This window comes from Prunus avium, chromosome 1, assembly GCF_965620075.1.
Source record: "Prunus avium chromosome 1, drPruAviu1.hap1.1, whole genome shotgun sequence".
In the NCBI taxonomy this organism is placed as follows: domain Eukaryota; kingdom Viridiplantae; phylum Streptophyta; class Magnoliopsida; order Rosales; family Rosaceae; genus Prunus; species Prunus avium.
In genome coordinates this window covers 44,438,503-44,459,246 of record NC_142284.1, presented here as the reverse complement: position 1 = coordinate 44,459,246, position 20,744 = coordinate 44,438,503, and the positions used below count along the sequence as shown (strand labels likewise).

The window sequence follows — 20,744 nt, the reverse complement described above, 5'->3', positions numbered from 1 at the left end:
CTAAGCATAACTTGTACCATTGGCAACAAACTATCAAAAAATAATCTTCATCAAAATTCTATTAATCTAAGTAATTCTCTTTTCTTTTAAAAGCATGAAAGTTTTTTACTACACAATGGGAAAAACATGATTGAACCCATGAAATAGATAATCAAACATTCATCAATTAATAAAAAAAGAAAACTACAAATTCCATTTGAACAAAAACTACAAAATCACATTAAAGCTTAAGTTTGGATCAAACTAATAAAAATTACATACTCATATTAAAAGCTTTCCCCTTAGCCTTAGCTAGGGAGTTAGTTCCCCATAAAATAAAACTAAAACAGAAATTTAGAACTAGAAGAATTGGAGGAAGGAGAGAAAGCTCAAGAGTTGTGGAGCTTGGTGTGTGTTGAATGCTGTGGAGGATCTCTCTATTTATAGGAGAAGCTCATGTTGCAACCTTGCAATATGTCTTGAATAAATTGTTATCCCATCATGCCATTCCCGCATCTTTCTTCTTTAATTCTTCAATTGATGCTCCACTTCCATTGTTTATTGCTATCATGATTCCATTTCCTTATCTCTTTCCTTTTATTTCTCACTTTCTCATTCTTTATATTTCCTTTTGGTTGGCTGGGCAATACCTAATTTTCCTTTGCTATTCTTTTCCTTTGGTGTCCAACCATCTCTCTCTTTGCATTCCTTTGGCATGTGCAAACCTCCAAAAGGTAGCCTTTCATCATCTTGTTGCCAACCCACGTGAATGCCCATGACATGTTTATTGTCCAAGTTGAATAAGCCATCCTTGTAACAACAACACCTCACATGTGACATACCCATGTATCAAAGCAATTAGTCCAAAATTAAACAAATAAGATACTAACAAATATCATTTAAGGGATATTACATGTAATAATTATGTGCTCATCAGTCATTTAATAAATTTCGTGCTTAAGTTGCCAAACAAGAGAATAGTCAATTTCTCCTCTTAAATTTCCAACTTTTAGCTAAATTCCGAGTTATTTTCCCTCATTCAAACGGAGGGTTAGGGTTTAGGGTTTATAATGTTGATGGGTTTGCATGTCTTGTTGTGCTTGTGTGTACAATATCAAGCTCCTCTTCTTGGAAGCGTAGTAGGCTAGTCGATAGTAATGGTGGATGATGCCGTACAGGCAATCCCGCTGCCCCACCATGTCAAACGTCTCAATAAATCTCAAATCGGTTGTCCTAGACTTCGCCCCCGCGAATCTCTGGTACTCCTCAAACACCGAAGCCAAGCACCAATTCTGAAATTTCCTCAGCACACCCACGAGACAACCCGTCCGATGCTTGCCACGTTTGCAGTGGATCAACACTGGATGGTTCCTCACGTCGATCAACACCTTCAGAGCCTCCAAGATCGTCTGCTTGGGGATCGACGACGCAGCCGAAGAAGAAGCCTCCTTCTTCCCCTCGATTCCGAATTGGAACAGCTGGATGTTTTGAGACCGAAGAAACTCCAGATTCTCCTCCGGGTAGGGCTCGGGGCACAGATATATGATTGATCGGAGTTGAAGGGTTTTGAGGAATGGGAAATTGGGCGGCTGAGGGAAGCCTGATCTGAAAATGCCCTCGTCCACCATCGAGAAATTGATCGGCGGCTCCAAAACGTCGTTGTCGTCCTGGATCATCATCTGTTTCGCTGCGGTTTCTTTCTTAAATTGCAAGTAAGCGATATTATTTGCTTGATTTGACGGAGTGATTGCACAGTTTAAATGTATTTATATGCGAACTAACTATCTAACCGAATCCAACAATGAGCAAATTTAGTTTCTAAACGAACTAACTAAATCCCTAACTGATTAGAATTCCTAGAACTCGAACGTTGTCGTACTGTTTTATTATGCTTCTAGTAGAGGAAGGAGCTCTTGGAATTTGTTTTATTTTTATTTTTTAACTTTAAACTTTTAAATTTCAAAATTCGTGTTTGTTGTAAAAACGGAGATACGGTAAAAAATGAAGTGGATTTGGATAACGAGTTTTTCCCAAGCCGAAGGAGGAAGAAAGGTTAATCAATATGTAATTTATTAGTAGGTGTAGCCAGTGGCGGATGCAGGAATTGCCACTCATGGGGTCATAGCGTAAACTACTCAATAATTTTTTAAGATGAAAAAAATATTGAGATGGTGGTTGGTGGAGGTCTTGGGGAGATTGGGGATAGGGTTGTTGTTGAGGAGAAATGGGATTTTGGAGATCTATTTTAGGGTCTGTGCTATTAAGAAGCTGTAGCCCCCTTTTTTATATTTTTATTCCTCAAGTCTTAACCCAAAACGACGTCGTTTTGGCTAAGTCATTTAAAAAAAATTGCCTTTGCCAAAACGACATCGTTTTGCCAAGCAGTTTTTACAAAAAAATAAACCAAAAGAACCCTGGCTGCCCACCAAAGCTTCTTCTTCTCCATGGGGTCATTTCCATGGCTGCCAAGGGCAAAAGCCAGTCCCTACCACTAAAATCCAGATCTGTCATGGGGTCGTCTGACCCCATTGACCCCATGGTGGATCCGCCACTGGGTGTAGCAGGGCATTTTTGAAAAAGTCAAAATAATATAAATAAACAAACAACAAAGTATATCTTATATTAGGATGAGCATCACAAAAATAAGATGCCCATCCTAAACCAAACAAAAGTGAACTACCTGTACCTAATAGATTAGGGCATACAATACAAACAGAGAAACCAACAAACTCAAAAAACAAGGAGCAAGGGATTGTAGCAGATGCTTTACAAGGAATCTTGAGAACAATTAATATGATGACAGCAATATGATACCTGATTAATGTGTTTTTTTAGTGGAATAAGTACAATTAATTTTAACCTAGAGCTGATGAGAGGATGGATGCGATGTTCTCATCTTATCAAGAGGCATGTTGCCTATATATAGGTACAAGGGCCAAACTGGTTTCCTCAAATCCTATATGTCTTAGCTATATTATTACTATTATCATTGTTATTTCAGTTAATAAACTGGTTTTTTATTTTTATTTTGTGTGGGAAGAATGGCCAAGTCTGGTAAGTTGGAGACGAATGTTGAAATCAAGTCTCATGCCGATAGGTTCCACGAATTCTTCGCACAAACGCCATATGAAATATGAAATATCAGTCCTGACAAAGTTCCGAGTCATAAATTACTTGAAGGTGAATGGGGTAAAGTGGGTTGTGTCTTCTTGTGGAATTATATAGAAGGTAATTAAGCTTGCTCCAAAGATTGTTTGACCACCATGTCATGTCACAAATATGCATATGGATTAAACCATGTTGTCAAATGATGAGCAACATGTATGCTTTTTGGATGAACTAATTATTGCTTTTGCCAAATACACAGATGGGAAACCTACCTTTTCCAAGGAGTTAACTGAAGCCATAGACGACGAAACTCATTCGGTGACTTTTACAGTCCTTGAAGGAAACCCTCTGGATCGTTACAAGAGCTTCAAGATTACTCTTCAAGTTAGTCCAAAATCAGGCGACATTGACAATATTGCTGATGAAGGCAGCATGGTGCATTTGGTGCTTCAATATGAAAAGCTGAACGACAGTGTTCCAGACCCACATCTCCAGCTCCAGTTGGCAGTTATTCTCGTCAAAGAGACTGATAATTTCCTTAACCAAGCATAATCCAATTGACCACGAAGGGTTATCTAGTGTGGTATTTATTTACCGTCTCCGTATGCAATAATAAAAAGTTCAAGTTCAAGTTAATCATGCTTGCATGTGTTTTTTTCCTTCTCTGTTTTGTATAATATGTTTGTGTACACGTGTGTTGTTACAACTGTGAAATCTTGATCATTAGCAGCAAATGCAAAATGAAAGAAAATTCAAGCTGAGAAATCTTGATCAACTTCCCAATTGGAGTGTGTTCAATTGTTTCTTATAATATTTAATTTCTCAACGACCACTCAGACAGTTGACACTGTATGATTCACTTGCAAGGATTTAAAGCAAAAAGAAATTGTAAATAAAGGATTTAAGCTTTCCAAATAATATACCTAAACGTCACTAAAGATTTTGTACATCCTGAGACAATTGACATTTAGTCCTCTACCACTTCCAAGAAGCCTGCCCATAATTTTTAAACTCCTCCCCACACAATGATAGGACCCGCTCCGAATTCCTCGGAACCTGTTGTGTAGATTTAGCTCCATCAAAATGGATTAAGCTGCATCCTCAACTTGTGATACTCGCAAGTGCACGAACCGTTGGTAGTATAGCATATGTAAGTGCGAGGTCGATTCCACGAGGATTGGTGATTGAATGATTCAATTCATTTCTCCTACACAAAACAGAAATAAAAAAAGAAAATAAATAAAACAAGAAAAAGGAAATACCTCAAGCAAATAAGTTCCCAAGTTCAATTTAGATTAATGGATTGATTCTAGCTAAAGTATGATTAAGCCATGGTGTGTGGTCATAACCTTGTGTTCCTAATTCCTTAATTTGATCATTTGTTGTCTAACCTAAAATTAAGCATTAGGAACCCATTAAGCATAGAAGAACATTTTAAACAACCAAGCATGTATCTAATCCCTGTTGTCGAATGTCCATACATACTCTTCCTATTCATAGTTCAATTCGAATTAAAGCATGGTGTATACTCTTAATTCAAACCAAGATAGCTAACATGCAAGCCTAAATGGTGATCAATCATTCAAACTAGCATATTAACTTATAAGCATAATGAATAAGAACAAAAACCATAATTGAAACTTGGAAACTAATTAAACTTGAATACTTAAGAAAGAATGTACATTACAAGAAAAATAAATTACAACTAAGAAAACATTAAAGAAAGCTAGAATTGAGAACTAGAAAGCAAAACTAAGAGAATTTGAGGGAGAGAAGGGAAGGGAGCTCTAGAGAAGTGTTTGAGAGCTCCCCCCCCTTGGGGTGTGTTTACAAGCTTAGAGAACTTCCCTATTTATAGGCCTAGGGGAAGTGAAAATCTGAATTCAATATGGCTAATGCATACAACACTTGTTTTATAAAATCTGAAATGGTTGATGCACTTGTATTAGAAAATCTAAATTGGGTGATGCACTTGTATTAGAAAATCTTGAATTGGTTGATGCACTTCACCAATAGATCCCACCAGCAGCCCTAGCTCATCTTCATGTCACCATGACCAAGCTTTCAACCAGAAATGATAGCTCATACCTAGCTCACCATGACCAAGCATCCAACCAGCACATGCTGAGGTCAGCATGACCAGCAACTTCAAGGGCTTACAACTTGGGCTTCTCTTAATCAAATTAGGACTTTAAGCACTCGAAATTGAAGTTCAGAATGTCTTCTTTCCAGCCATACAAGTATTGGCCCAATCCAAGCTCGGAGGAGGAAGTTAAGGCCAAAACAAATTGCTAACTCGTTTTGCTCGCTGACAAAAATCCATCCTGAGCATGGTTCTGTGTTTGCTAGGTAACGGACTCCAGATTTATCCAATGGGGCTGAATTTTGGATATGTTATAGTACACACCAATTGGAACAACTTTCATGAAGAATGTGGCCTCATTCGAGCTATGTAGGTTGTTGAAACAAAGTTTGCAATATGACCTACGGAACTGGACTGGCAGGGGGCTGTAGCCAAAATGAGTTTGTCTTTAAGCTCTTCATCCATTCATCCAAATTAGGCCTTAACATGCTTGAATTGCATGAATTATGCTCTCTAAAGCCATCATTATTACCTAAAGCTCAATGAACTGAAAGATAAACACAAAAAGGATTAAAAGCACAAGTTTAACTCAAAAACATAACCAAATCATAAGCTAGAAGGGTACAAAATGATATACAATTATGAACCGATCAAATACCCCCAAACCTAGATTTTGCTAGTCCTCGAGCAAAACAACACAAAACAAAGTTAAAAACAAAACAAGAAGTTAACTAGACCACTTTCGTAGGTAACTCGATTGCATTGAGCGAATGCAACAAGCCTTTAAACCTCTAGGCATCCCTAGTAGGAGGAGTTGTGTCTCTTGAGGGTTTAACAGATACGATACCCACAAACGTTTTTCTAACTCTACAAAACAAAATGGTTAGAAAACTTATTAGATTTGTTAGTCCTTAAGCAAAACCAAAAACAAAAACAAACATAAATACATTAACAAAAACAAAAAAAAATAAAACAAAAAGAAAAATAATTAAAAAAATAAAAAGAACTCAAAACAATCTTTCCGAACATTTTCTGAAGAGAAATGACTCATGCACATGACTCAAAAGTTTTTCACAATAAAAGCTCAATTTTGGACATTATTCACAAAGCGGCAAAGTTCAAAACATAATATGCTCAAAGTGTGGTAGTGTGATAGCCAAATGCAACAAATTCCCCAATCTTAGTTTTCACATAATTTCAAAAATCATACAAAGCACAAATTCAACTTCAAATCTCACCAAAATTGTCCTCTCACAAATGAATCACTCGGAAGAGGGCTAGAATGCAACACTCAGTTATAAACATGAGATTAGAGTTAAACCATAAGGGACTTAACTCACAATAGAAAGATGAAGAACTTGCATTAATATGATCTCAAGAAGGATGCCAAACACTTAAAAGTAGAAAAATAAATGCAATTCAACCACATGACATTTAAGATCAATTTAGGTCTTTAGCATAGGTTGTAATGGGGCCAAGGGTGTAAGGTGAGTAAGAAATGAAGGGTATGGATAAAACAAAGTCCAAGAAACTCAAAATATAAGAGCATAAAACAATTGTTTGCAAGACTTCGAATCATCACGATTAGATTTTTTCTTTTACACGATCAAAACTCCTTATACCTTCATTTACAATTATTCATACTCCTTTCCTTGAATTGAACAAACACCAATTTATTTAGAAGGCCCAAAAATGAAACCCAAAAATGAAATTTCATTCAACCACCACTTAATCACAATTTTTCTCTTTTCTTTTCTTTTCTTTCACCAATTGAGTGAATTTTTTTTTTTTTTTCTCTTTATGTAATATCCCTTCCCAAACTTAGCATGAAAAACACATCCGAATTAGAGCTCATGAATTCCTTAGAAAGGTAAATATTTGTTTTTCGGGCTAAGGCGAGGAAATATAATTGGTAAAATGAAAGAAAAGGTTTACATGTAGGCTCAAAATGGTAAACAATGGAAAATCATGCTTAAGCATGCATAAGGTTAGCTTGAAAGGCACAAACGATCCAAAGAAGGCCTTAATATCACTTCTTAAAATGTCATGAAGTCAAATTGCATAAGAATGAATGACTTTTAAGTGTTCAACCAAATCAATGAATAATGAGATCAAACAACAACTTTGATGACAAGAAAATAAGAGTATGTGTATAACACTCATGAAATGAAGCACAAGGCTCAAAAGCTCACATTATATGGTTATATAAGTCTAATTTATGCTTGATACAATTCTTTAGATCATGCAAATCCTTTAATTGGAAAATTATGAAACAAATGGCAAGTGCAAAGAAGGTTTCGAACATGTCATGCTAGAACGATGCCAAATTAATTAATTAATTAATTATTATTTTTTACAATAAAAATAAATAATAAATAAAATTCAATTTTTTATTTAAGTCATGCAACATTTATCACAATCTCATCAAATGTGTTCGGAAAGTGACTAAACAAAACAAGATTCAAAACAAGAAAGAAATTTAAAATTTTAAAATTTTTTTTTTTTAAGAAAAACCAAGTTTACTTGCTAAACTCCAATACCCCCAAACCTAGAAATGAGCATTGTCCTCAATGTTTAAAAATTAGCCACAAACAATGTCATAACAACAAATGAAAGGTATTAAAGCAAATAAAAAAAAAATCACAAAATCACAAAAGAAAACAAAAACAAAATAATTATAAAATAAAAATTACAACACAAACAAACAAACAAACAAAAAAAATGAAACAGTAAACCCTAATCACACAATTCCGAAACCCAAAAAAATTTTGAAGCCCAAAGCCCACAATTTCGAAACACAAACCACGGTGAATTTAACCCACTTTGAAACCCAAACTAAAGTGAAACCCGACCCACAATTTGTTTTCATTTCCGGCTTTTTATTATTATTTAGTTTTGTAAAAACAAACTATCGAACCGTGAATAGCAACACAAAAAGCGGGATTTTAACATGGGTCATGATGTCTCGGTTCAGTGTAAGGGACCAACAGACAGGGTGAGACACGTGTCGACACATAGAGGCGCCGCAGACTCCACAAGCAAAAATTACGGGCTCATGGAAAGGCGCGAAGACTTTACTGAACGCGTTCGTTCAGAAAAGACACGTCGTGATAAATGAGTTGGGTATGGTTGGAAGGCGAGAAGGTTGTGGGACTCAAGGAATGCTGGAGATTCAGAAAATGCTCAGATGCTGCAATGGCTAGGGTTTGTCAAAGACTAAGTCTATAAGAAAGGGTGAAAAAAAACGCAAACTCAGAAACACACAAAAGAGAAAAGAAAGAAAGAAGAAAAGAGAGTGAGAAATCAAATGGCCTCTAACTACCCATTTTCATTGGATCTCAACCTAGCTCCACCGACTCAGACACGAGGCCAAGCAGCGGCACCAGTATGGATGCCCTACTTTGCTTCCGCACGGGGGCCTGTGACAGTAACTGACTCAATACTCCTGGACAACGATGTTGCCATTGGAGTGGCTAGAAATTTAGTGACTCCTAAAGATATACGTGTTCTGGGGACAAGGGATGACAACCGGGTCGTGAGCGATGCCCTGGCACTGAGCGTGCAGAGTACGGCAACAGTCGCAAGTTTGGGTCATCGCCTACTTGCGAAGTCCCATGAGGTAGAGGTGCTAAAGGGTCAGTTGGCGGCGGAGCGAAGTATGGTTGAAGAGTGTCAGACTGCTATAAAAAGCTTGAAAAGGGAGAGGTCAAGGATAGTGGAGGTGAATCGACACCAGCTAGAAGTATTGCGGGACGAGAATAAAAACCTATCAAAAATGGTAGAGTTGTACTCTCGCGACATGCGAAAACAGCTGGATGACCTAGACCGACCGGGTAAACGCAAACAAGCAGATCGCGAGAGTAGTTACGCTCAAGCTAAGATTGCGATCTTTGGGAGCTCAAGTGATGAGCCCCAAGAAGCTGTGCGTGAAACCCCGGAAGAGGACAGCCAGAGGGCCAAACTCAAAGCTCCAATGGTCGAGACACCAAGCACCGAGAAGAAATGATTTCCTACTGCATTATTGTTGTTTTTATTTTATTTTGTTGTTTTTGTATTTTCGTTATTTTGTTTTGAAAATAAAATAGTAAAGTTGCAGAAGAAAAAAAAAGAAAACGGAAAAGAAAGCACACTTCCCAAACTTAAATCAAATAAAGACGACAAACGGAAAAGAAAGCACAGTTCCCTAACTAAAATAAAATAAAGATGACAGCCGAAAGGAAAAAGCAAAAACACAAAGCTCTAGAAAACGATAGTAACGGGCAAAAACATAAAACACCAGAAAACACGGAAAAAAGAAAAGTAAAGTGAAAGTAAAGGTGCTCCCCCTTGAAGCGATTAGGTCGAGCATGCCCGGGAAATCCGAAATGGTGTTGGCTCTCTCTCATCAGCATATGTCTATTTAAACCACACCTCTGCAAGCGGATGATACCCGGCATTTCTTCCTGCAAACTCAAGGAAAAACATCAAAAAATTCAGAAGCAAAACAAATGGCATCATCATGCACTCACCTTGATGATCTCAACCTTGAGCTCTCACTTGCACCACCGAATGCCCAGACAAGGGCTCCTCCAAACACTGTCTTTCCAAACTCTTCATATCATCACGGCACGGCCTCAAACTTTGCTGAGGCAATACCGAACTTTTCTGAGGCACTGTCGAACAGAGCAGTGTTGCTAGGAGGCATGATTAGCAGCAAGCTCACTCCGACAGATCATCTGCATGTGGCACAAAGATCTGATAAGGCAGCAGTAGAGGAGTCCCACAATTTAACTGTGCTCCACGCGGTCTCCGCTACCAATTTGGGCATGCGATTACTGGCGAGGACAAGGGAGTGTGCCGCGATGAGCGAGGAAATAGCTTCCTTGAAGGCTATGGTGGCGGACTTGCAGAAGCGGCTCTACTGTGCCAATCAGCACGTGGAAGCACTGCAGAGGAAAAATGAGGACCATGTCGAGCTGCTGCAGATTCTGCAAGTAAGAGAAAATAGAGGCAAGCCATGATGATGATGAAGATGAAGAAGAAGAAGAAGAAGAAGAAGTTTTTTGTTTTTTTTTTGTTTTTTTTGTTTTGTTTTTGTTTTGTTTTTAATGCAGCGTTTGAAATAAAAATGTGTTTTAACACTCAGAAATAAACTAACTAACCATACAACGTAAATAAATAAATAAACTAACTTAACAAAACAAAAACAAAGACTATACAGAAAAGAAAACAAAGAAAATAAATAAATAAATAAAACTTAATTTAAAAACACACGAATATACAAGCAACTCACGGATGACCAGTTAAGGGCCTCAGAAAACACAGCCAGGGGATCCGGGAAGGTTGGAGGGGTCACAATGGTCCCGCTTAAAACCCAAACTTCTTAGACACCGAAGGTGTCGCCTAAAGAACTCCTAGACACTGTATTGACGGAAGTGCTTACTGGAGTTACCAAAAGTTAGCTCATATGAAAAATAATTTTTTTTTTATAATAAATTTTTTAAAGATATTCTCGTAAGAAAAAGAAACAAAAACAAATTAAGATAAATGAAACAACAAACCATAAACGAAAATGAACTAAGTACTCTAAACAAACTCAAACAAACTCAATAAATTGTTGTACTAAAAGAAACAAACCAAGAAACCAAAGAAAAAAAACAAACAGCACTTTCTATCACCTATTTATCACCATTTGGACAGATTCGTTTCTATGTTTTTCAGCTTCGACCTCTGTTCAGTTTTTAGGCTATAACTTTCCAACCGTAAGTTCAAATTTTACGTTTGTTAAGGCCCAAAAAAATCTCAAGAAAAGCCCATGCATATTTTAAAGCCCAATGCATTATCAGGTTATAAAAGCAGCATGCCATGACATGCCAAGCAAGGCTACAATTTGACACGTGGGGGTGGTGGTACGAGTTTACCACTTTTTACATGCAAACTTGTAAGAATTACAAGGTTTCACAAGCCCAAGCCACTGCAATACAGCAAAGCCCAAAGCCACTGCAATACAACATAGCCCAAGCATAAGCATGCAATAACACGCGATGCCAAGCAACCCCCTGTTTAGTGTCAAATTACACAACAAGCTTAAGTGGGCCCAAGCCACATACATGCTCTGGGGCTTGCTGAGCGGGTTGTGGTGTGGATGGTTACAAGGATCCATGAGGCCCATTAAAGGTTCAAGAGAATGCAGGTTTTGGGCTGCTTGGGAGCCCCAAAATCCAAGCCCATTTTCTTGAGCCCACTAAATGGGTAAGCAGAGAGAAAGAAAAGCCCAGCACCAGCACGTTCTGTGCGACCGGTCGCCAGAACTGGGCGACCGGTCGCTTTTGCACAGAATCGAAAATCCAAAACAACACAGCTGCGGCGACCGGTCGCTTGCACCTTACGACCGGTCGCTGGTCTCGATTTCCAGCTTCTTCTAATCTGCTTCAAAACGACCGGTCGCTCATCCCTTGTGACCGGTCGCTTCCCCCAACACCTACCCATATGTGCAGCACCTTTCCCATACGACCCTAAACCAACCATACGACACCTAAACCTTATCTTTTCTCCCAAAAACCAACCACCCGGCACCTACATAGAATAAAGAAGCCTTGTCATCTCAACTGGGAGACAAGGGTGCATAGCCGGAGTAGCATGCGCGACCACCTCGATGCCGGAGTAGCATGCGCGACCACCTCGATGTCGGAGTAGCATGCGTGCATAGAGAAGTGAACTCCCAAGGCCTATAAGAGGGAGAGGAGACACAGCCAGAAGGGGCATCCATGGCGGGGGGGCCCGGAGGAGACAACCGGGGGAACACCCAAAACGCCCAAGCTCTAGCCATTCTAAACCCAGAAACAACAACCATTCTTGCTACCATACTCTTGCTGCGGGCTCACTCCAAAATACTCCAAGGTTTAACCCAGAAACAACCTTCATTTTGCTGCCGTAACCTTTCTTTTGTTGCCGTACTCTAGCAAACCATGCTTCCATTTTGCTGCCGTATTCTAGCAAACTTCCATTTTGCTGCCGTACTCTAGCAAACCATGTTTGCTGCCGTAACCTTCATTTTGCTGCCGTAACCTTTCTTTTGCTGCCGTACTCTAGCAAACCATGCTTCCATTTTGCTGCCGTATTCTAGCAAACTTCCATTTTGCTGCCGTACTCTAGCAAACCATGTTTGCTGCCGTAACCTTCATTTTGCTGCCGTAACCTTCATTTTGCTGCCGTAACCTTTCTTTTGCTGCCGTGCTCTAGCAAACCATGCTTCCATTTTGCTGCCGTATTCTAGCAAACCTCCATTTTGCTGCCGTACTCTAGCAAACCATGCTTCCATTTTGCTGCCGTACTCTAGCAAACCATGTTTGCTGCCGTAACCTTCATTTTGCTGCCGTAACCTTTCTTTCGCTGCCGTACTCTACCAAACCATGCTTCCATTTTGCTGCCGTACTCTAGCAAACCATGTTTGCTGCCGTAACCTTCATTTTGCTGCCGTAACCTTTCTTTTGCTGCCGTGCTCTAGCCACAGTAAACAACCCAGCAGACCATGCACTGTCGTGCTCTAGATAAACACACAAAACCCAGGCATTAACCTCCCCATTCTCATTTTCTTCCATAATATCACCTTAAGCATTGAACACCATCCAATCATTCCACAATACACTGCCATAATCATTCGTTCCTCAAGCAAAATACTCTCTCCTGCTAAACTTATGGATTCTTAGCTCCCACACCACAAGCCTCTCATGCCAAGCTCATTATCTTAACTCATCAGAGGAAACTCCCATGCCAAACCTATCTCTGTGCAACACTAGCGCATCATCCTCAACTCTTTCCAGAGAAGCCGTACACCATCCAGCAGCAGTGTACACCGTTTAGAGCTGCCGTCCATCTATTCCACGTATTAGCATCAAAAGCCAGTCAAATATGGAGCTGTTGTAAGAATAACAGAGTACCCCTAGGGCTTGCCTTCCCTTCGGGATGCTTTGGGCCTAGTTCTCGCTAACTCAGAAACGGGGACTTGAAGGCTTCACTCAAGACTAGCGACCATCCGGCCCAGCTAAGCCTTCCAGCAGAAAAAGACCCCCACAACATTCTTTATATGGTTGGATTCAGCATAGAAAAACAAAGAACTTAACGCGGACCAAAAGGCAAAAACAACTACGGAAATAAACAGAATTCAAAGAAGAGAAAGGATTGAAATGCTCCCCCTTGAAGCGATTAGGTCGAGCATGGATGCACTTGGAGGTCGCGACTTCTCCCATTGCTCCACACTTCCCATTCTTATGATTGAGGTTGCCATCTCTCTCCATTTATTATTGAGCTATAATAAATTGCTAAAACAAACATAGAAAACTTGAAACGGAATTAAAGGATTACGAAATATAATAAAAAACTAAAAATGAAAAGGAAAAATCAATACAAGTCCAATTCCATGCTTCAAAGCAACAAGCACCAATGGGTTGTGTAAGCTGGGACTTAAACCCAGTTCTCTTGCTTGTTGGGCAATTGTCCTTTTTTGTTGGACTACAAACACAACTTGTCCATTAACGTCATTAACTTTAAAACTTGAAATTGTCTAGTTAAGAAAAAAAAAATAAAGTAGGAAAGCCAAATAGAATCAAACAATGTTACCGATCCCCGGCAACGGCGCCAAAAACTTGTCGTGTAGATTTAGCTCCACCAAAATGGATTAAGCTGCATCCTCAACTTGTGATACTCGCAAGTGCACGAACCGTTGGTAGTATAGCATATGTAAGTGCGAGGTCGATTCCACGAGGATTGGTGATTGAATGATTCAATTCATTTCTCTTACACAAAACAGAAATAAAAAAAGAAAATAAATAAAACAAGAAAAAGGAAATACCTCAAGCAAATAAGTTCCCAAGTTCAATTTAGATTAATGGATTGATTCTAGCTAAAGTATGATTAAGCCATGGTGTGTGGTCATAACCTTGTGTTCCTAATTCCCTAATTTGATCATTTGTTGTCTAACCTAAAATTAAGCATTAGGAACCCATTAAGCATAGAAGAACATTTTAAACAACCAAGCATGTATCTAATCCCTGTTGTCGAATGTCCATACATACTCTTCCTATTCATAGTTCAATTCGAATTAAAGCATGGTGTATACTCTTAATTCAAACCAAGATAGCTAACATGCAAGCCTAAATGGTGATCAATCATTCAAACTAGCATATTAACTTATAAGCATAATGAATAAGAACAAAAACCATAATTGAAACTTGGAAACTAATTAAACTTGAATACTTAAGAAAGAATGTACATTACAAGAAAAATAAATTACAACTAAGAAAACATTAAAGAAAGCTAGAATTGAGAACTAGAAAGCAAAACTAAGAGAATTTGAGGGAGAGAAGGGAAGGGAGCTCTAGAGAAGTGTTTGAGAGCTCCCCCCCCTTGGGGTGTGTTTACAAGCTTAGAGAACTTCCCTATTTATAGGCCTAGGGGAAGTGAAAATCTGAATTCAATATGGCTAATGCATACAACACTTGTTTTATAAAATCTGAAATGGTTGATGCACTTGTATTAGAAAATCTAAATTGGGTGATGCACTTGTATTAGAAAATCTTGAATTGGTTGATGCACTTCACCAATAGATCCCACCAGCAGCCCTAGCTCATCTTCATGTCACCATGACCAAGCTTCCAACCAGAAATGATAGCTCATACCTAGCTCACCATGACCAAGCATCCAACCAGCACATGCTGAGGTCAGCATGACCAGCAACTTCAAGGGCTTACAACTTAGGCTTCTCTTAATCAAATTAGGACTTTAAGCATTCGAAATTGAAGTTCAGAATGTCTTCTTTCCAGCCATACAAGTATTGGCCCAATCCAAGCTCGGAGGAGGAAGTTAAGGCCAAAACAAATTGCTAACTCGTTTTGCTCGCTGACAAAAATCCATCCTGAGCATGGTTCTGTGTTTGCTAGGTAACGGACTCCAGATTTATCCAATGGGGCTACATTTTGGATATGTTATAGTACACACCAATTGGAACAACTTTCATGAAGAATGTGGCCTCATTCGAGCTATGTAGGTTGTTGAAACAAAGCTTGCAATATGACCTACGGAACTGGACTGGCAGGGGGCTGTAGCCAAAATGAGTTTGTCTTTAAGCTCTTCATCCATTCATCCAAATTAGGCCTTAACATGCTTGAATTGCATGAATTATGCTCTCTAAAGCCATCATTATTACCTAAAGCTCAATGAACTGAAAGATAAACACAAAAAGGATTAAAAGCACAAGTTTAACTCAAAAACATAACCAAATCATAAGCTAGAAGGGTACAAAATGATATACAATTATGAACCGATCAGAACCCGAAACGAATCCTGTGGAAAATTTTCGACATCACAACGATGCCAGGCCCACTTACTAAGAACCAAGACTGTTTGCCGAAATTTCGGCAGAGTCTCCCCTGAAAATTGGACTTTCCCCAAATTTCAACCTGTTAAAAGATTCACAATTAAATCCCAACTGGCAGCATGCACAAGTTATCAACATGCAAACACATAATAGGCCTCCGGCCTTCAGATAATTCGAAACAAAACCAACAATGCTCCTAAGTCAAACAATACATAAACCATACAGTTAATGATCTCAAACAACTTTACAAATACCACCGAAAACATCAAACCGGATTCCAATCCAATAATCACAACAGCATCCAATCACATACTCAGAATCGATCAAACCTTTAAAACATAATATAATTTGCGGCTGCACCTAGGTGAGACCCCAGGCTGCCTACGTACCTTTGGACAAGGGATCAAGCCACACGCAGTTCTCGTCATCAACAGTCACAACTCCGATAATAGACAATTATTTACAACCGAACTAACTATACATTTCATATCTATTACAATTCTAAATCCAATAAAAACACATTGAAAACTATCACTTTCTTCCCAAGGCATCGTATTAAGAAGACATCACAGGCTTGGACTAACTCCGACGGGCCTGGGCAAAATAAATCATCCGAAAGGCTTGGACAAACTCCGACGGGCTTGGGCAAAATAAATCTCCGAAGGGCCTGGACAAACTCCGACGGGCCTGGGCAAAATAAATCATCCGAAGGGCCTGGACAAACTCCGACGGGCCTGGGCAAAATAAATCTCAAACATAAAACCCATAACCGGAGAGGTACCTAAGGTAGTGCTAATAACACTCAAATTAACATTCTAAGTACTCCACACAAAATCAACAAGATAACACTTTCTCAATTATTATATATAAACCCAAGACACTCGAATATGTCAAACCCCCATGTATCACAATTACTTTACAAAAATAAAGAATTCAACTATTAAATATAAAAAGCATTTAAATAAACCATTAAATTCAAAAGCATAAGATTTCCATCATAAAATCATACAATTAATCCCATAGACCCACATAATCAACATAAAACAAATGACGGTCGAGACTCATCCAAAAGGGTTGTTCTAGTACTCTTCGAAGAGTGGGACTACCCCGGAAGACTCACGGTCAATCGAGGGTCAAACTACCCAAACTTGGTCAATCGGGCCCGCGGGGCCCACGACCTCCATTTCACGATCCGAAAGTTCCTATGGGTTCCACAAGGTCTAGGATACACGTCCTGCAAGTTTGGTCCGGATTGGACGGTTAGATCGCTCGCGATCACACGATCGGACGGTAATCGTAAAACACAAACTTTAACTATTTAAATCGGAACATCCGGGGCTCCGATTCCCGATCCGCAAATTCCTACACGATCCTAGAAATACCAAGATCAATACATATTAAATTGGAAGTGATCCAACGGTTCCAACCTATCGAACCCGGAAATCACACAATAAGTAAAATTCGTTCGGGGTTCAAACGTTATCCGAATTGAGATCCATAAAATCCTACGCGCTCGTGACAACCAGGGGATTGCATTGGGACATAAAGCCCCTCTGCTCCAGTGCCCACGCGCCGCCACACGCTCTGGCAGCGCGTGGGTGTCCAAAGCGATCACCACTTGCTGGAAAAACGTAGAATCACAGGCCAAGACTCCTACCCTAGGTAATACACCTAATTTGGAGCCACTTTTGTTCTTGGACATACCCCAAAAAGTGGCCGGAAGTGGCCGGAAATTCAACCCGAAGTTCGGCCAAACCTAAATTCGAAAATCGAACTACCTACGCTCAAAATTGATGCAATCCTACCCAACCAGCAGCTAGATCAGGAAAAATAGGTGGAAATCCATACCTTACACGTCCAATTTGGTGGAGAAATGAGGGGGAACGAGCAGCTGGAAGTTCTGTCAAAAACTAGCGTGTTTTGGCAGTTTTCCGGCGAGATTCCGGCGTCTCCAAGGGCGAGGGCTGGCCGGGAAAGGAAGAAGGAGTGGTGGGGGTGCGATCCGGTCCGGTCCCGTGGCTGGTGGCTGCCGGAGTTGGCGCTGGCGACCGTGAAACCGTCGCTGCTGTAACAAACCAGGGGGGGCTCGCGACAGGGAGAGAGAGAGAGAGGGTTTTCTGCTTTTATTAAAAATAAACTTCGAAATAATTACGATTGTGCCACTGAGAGTTTTTAGATCGTATCTCTCTCGTTACAACTCCGATTCAAGCCCACCGCATGTCTACGGACTCGTCTCAGTACGACCTACGTAAAGGTACCATCCACTGCCCCGAAATCCTCCAGGATAAAAAATGACTAAATTACCCCTACTCCGAGGGCAAAATTGAAAATTCATAATTCTTGAAATTAATTAATTCACTATTCCTTTATTTTGGGTCAGGATGTTACACACAAAATTATTGTGGTGATTGTCGTCAGCCCTATTACTTAACTTTTATGTAGGCCAAGTTGTGGATTGTCACTAAGGGGGTTGTATCCAATTCTAACTTTTAAAGACTTTTTTTAAGTGAGTGACTTTCCTATAGTTGACATATTCTTAATGACTTTTACATACTTTATAGAGTTAAAGTGACAAACTTTCATATACTTTTGTCATAGAGTTTTATAGACTTTTAAATACTTATTTTTATATTTATTTTACGAATAGAATTTATCTTTTAATATGTTGAATTAACTAGTCGGCATGCATGGAACAAAAAACTAGAAAAAAAAAATGGATGCAATTACATGGAAGAATCTTTTTCTCAACTGTTTGCTTGCTTAGCATTCTATTACTATCACGCCATCCACAATTGGCGGCGTCAACCATGAGTTGTAGCAACTCATTGCTCTCTTCCAACGTCCACAATTTATAACCCCCATTAACTTTGCTATTTCCTTTGTCATTTCCCAGTTGTGATTCTTCTATTGATAATTACTATATCACACGTACAAATCCTTATTAATTGTGTATATTTTCATAATAGCATATTGGTAAAATGCATCCAATGCATCTTTAAATTTTTATTTATCAAATCTGATCACATAGATAAGTAACATACTCTTATCAAAAGAAATAAATAGTACTCAATCATCAATAATATTTCATAAACACTCACAAATCAACAATACTGGTCAGATTACAAGAGTCTATATTCCAGCAATTCTCTTAGCCCAATACGTGATCAAATTGAGAATATTATATGAAAAAATTATCCACACCTAACGAATTATGGGTAGAGAAACAGTTCCTAAATAATAAATTAATAGGTTTAGGGGCAAGCAAACATAGCATATGAGAAAATTAATATAATAAAATATTCATATGCAAACATATTGATAAGCTTTATGATGCAAATATGAGGAAAAGAATAGAAGAAATATTCATCAACAGAGGGAAAGTAACGTGTGGATGAGAAGAGAAGAAAAAAATTCAAGATTTTTTACTAACCTGGAGGAAGTGGAGACAAGATGGGATACCAGTGGAGACCTTTAGTTGAAGAAAATAGATATGTCTGCTTGCTGGTTTGATATAATGAGGGAGGAAAGAATTGGAGACGTATTGTTTCTATCTTCTCAGCTTCCCAATACGATATAAAGTCTGGTGTAAATTACCAAGACTTTTGGTAGTAAGAATTAGCTTTAAAAGTATTGACAAATCATTTATTTAACAAAGTCTTTAAAAGTCATTAACATTTTGGATACCTCAAAACTTTTAAATACTCTTTAAAACTCCCAATTGAATACCACTAAACTTTTAAAGACTATTTAAAGGTCACAATTGAATACCTTTAGACTTTTAAACTCATTAAAAGTCATTAAAAGTTAGAATTGGATACACCCCCTAAATAATGCACCCAATAACCTAAGACTATGGGCCCCTACTACAGGTAGCTTTAGTGAATAACTTCTCCTATTTAAGCTTATCTCAGGGTGTTTTCTTCCAATTCCATCTTTTAATCTTGGGCTTATTGTTCGGTTCATTTTTACACATGATTTTTCATGTTATTCACCCACTATTTTGAGTTAGTTCTTGACATTTTATAGCTTTTTATAGCTTGTCATGGTGAAGTTGAACCACTAGGTAATTGCATTTCACAACATTCAATTTGCCAACAGAAACTAGGTAGTTGCACACACAACATGCAATTGCATTCACAGTTTGCGAAAACCAACTTTCTGTTGTCAATTATGTTCGATTCCATTTCACCCACTATTTTGAGTTAGTTTTAACATTTTATAGCTTTTTACTTCCTTTTTGTGTTTTCTTAGATTTTACCTTGGTTGGGATGAAAATGAGCTAAAAGTGCATTATTAGTTATAAATTCTGTTTTTGTTCATTTTCGTAGGTCAACTTCTTGGCCTGGGATCAACATGCTCTGGTGCTCGGATGAGGTCATGATCTTCATGAGATTTGTTTCAATGGATGTTAACTACAACATATCCAAATTTGAGCTCCATTGGACAAGTATTGCCTATCCAACCAATCCAGCATGTTACCACAGCTCTGGAAATCCGGATTTGGCCAGCTTTTACCTCCTTTGTGTCATCTTAATTCCTTGTTACCATAACTCTTGGTAACAAGAAATTACCTTTGTAAAAGAGATATTTTCTGAAGTATTTGGCATCTTTGTGAGTCAATGCTTCATAATGGCAAGGGGACAATGGGCAAAAGCTTTAGAGAAAGAATGAGTTTTATATTAAAAGTGTGAGTAGGAAAAGATGGGAAAAGGAGCAAAAGCAATTGGCAATCAGATATGGAGGGAGCCTTTGAACGTGGAAAGCAATTCAATTCTTAATTCTACACATTGAGAGCAGATTTTGGAGAGTTTTTGGAGCTTGGAGAAAGCCAAGGTGCAGCCAAGAAAAGTGGAGAAGAAGACTTCCACCATTGATGATCTTGAAGCTTTCATCATTTTCTGAAAATCTGTAAACTCTTTCTAATTTCATTTTGAGTTTGTATTTGAAATAAGTATGAGCAACTAAACTCTATAGCTAGGGCTTAGGTTGAAGCTCTAAACATGATTACCTTATTGTTTTGATACTTGAGTGTATGAATTTCTAGATATTGTTGATGAATTCCAATTCACCAAATTAATCTATCCTTGATGTGTGTTTTTCCTTGGTTGGCCATCTTTGAAAGCATGCTTCTTGAGATTGTTGGGATTATGTGTATCTTCATGTTATCCTAAGCAATAAATGGATGAAGTAAGAATCATCCATGTGAATTGGTTTCTTGAA

The 20,744-nt window shown here is 38.7% G+C and overlaps 1 long non-coding RNA gene and 2 pseudogenes across 4 annotated transcripts; 1 reads left to right on the top strand and 2 right to left on the bottom strand.

Annotated features, from left to right (window-relative positions):
• Positions 1-1,035: 1,035 nt before the first annotated feature.
• LOC110751452 (inositol diphosphatase DSP3 pseudogene) lies at positions 1,036-1,931 on the bottom strand (annotated as a pseudogene).
• A 987-nt stretch (positions 1,932-2,918) lies between these two features.
• Positions 2,919-3,754, top strand: LOC110751473 (MLP-like protein 43; annotated as a pseudogene). Its single transcript, XR_015832875.1, has 2 exons — positions 2,919-3,207; positions 3,347-3,754. The product of XR_015832875.1 is annotated as an MLP-like protein 43 (transcript).
• A 10,618-nt stretch (positions 3,755-14,372) lies between these two features.
• Positions 14,373-19,101, bottom strand: LOC148297896 (uncharacterized). 3 transcript variants are annotated; one of them, XR_015832878.1, is made up of 3 exons: positions 18,955-19,101; positions 15,914-16,258; positions 14,373-15,606 (listed from the first exon to the last, which is right to left on the bottom strand). It is a non-coding gene; the product is annotated as an uncharacterized LOC148297896 (long non-coding RNA). The 3 variants fall into 3 exon arrangements; XR_015832876.1 differs by having other exon boundaries at positions 14,373-16,258; XR_015832877.1 differs by lacking the exon at positions 15,914-16,258.
• Positions 19,102-20,744: the final 1,643 nt, after the last annotated feature.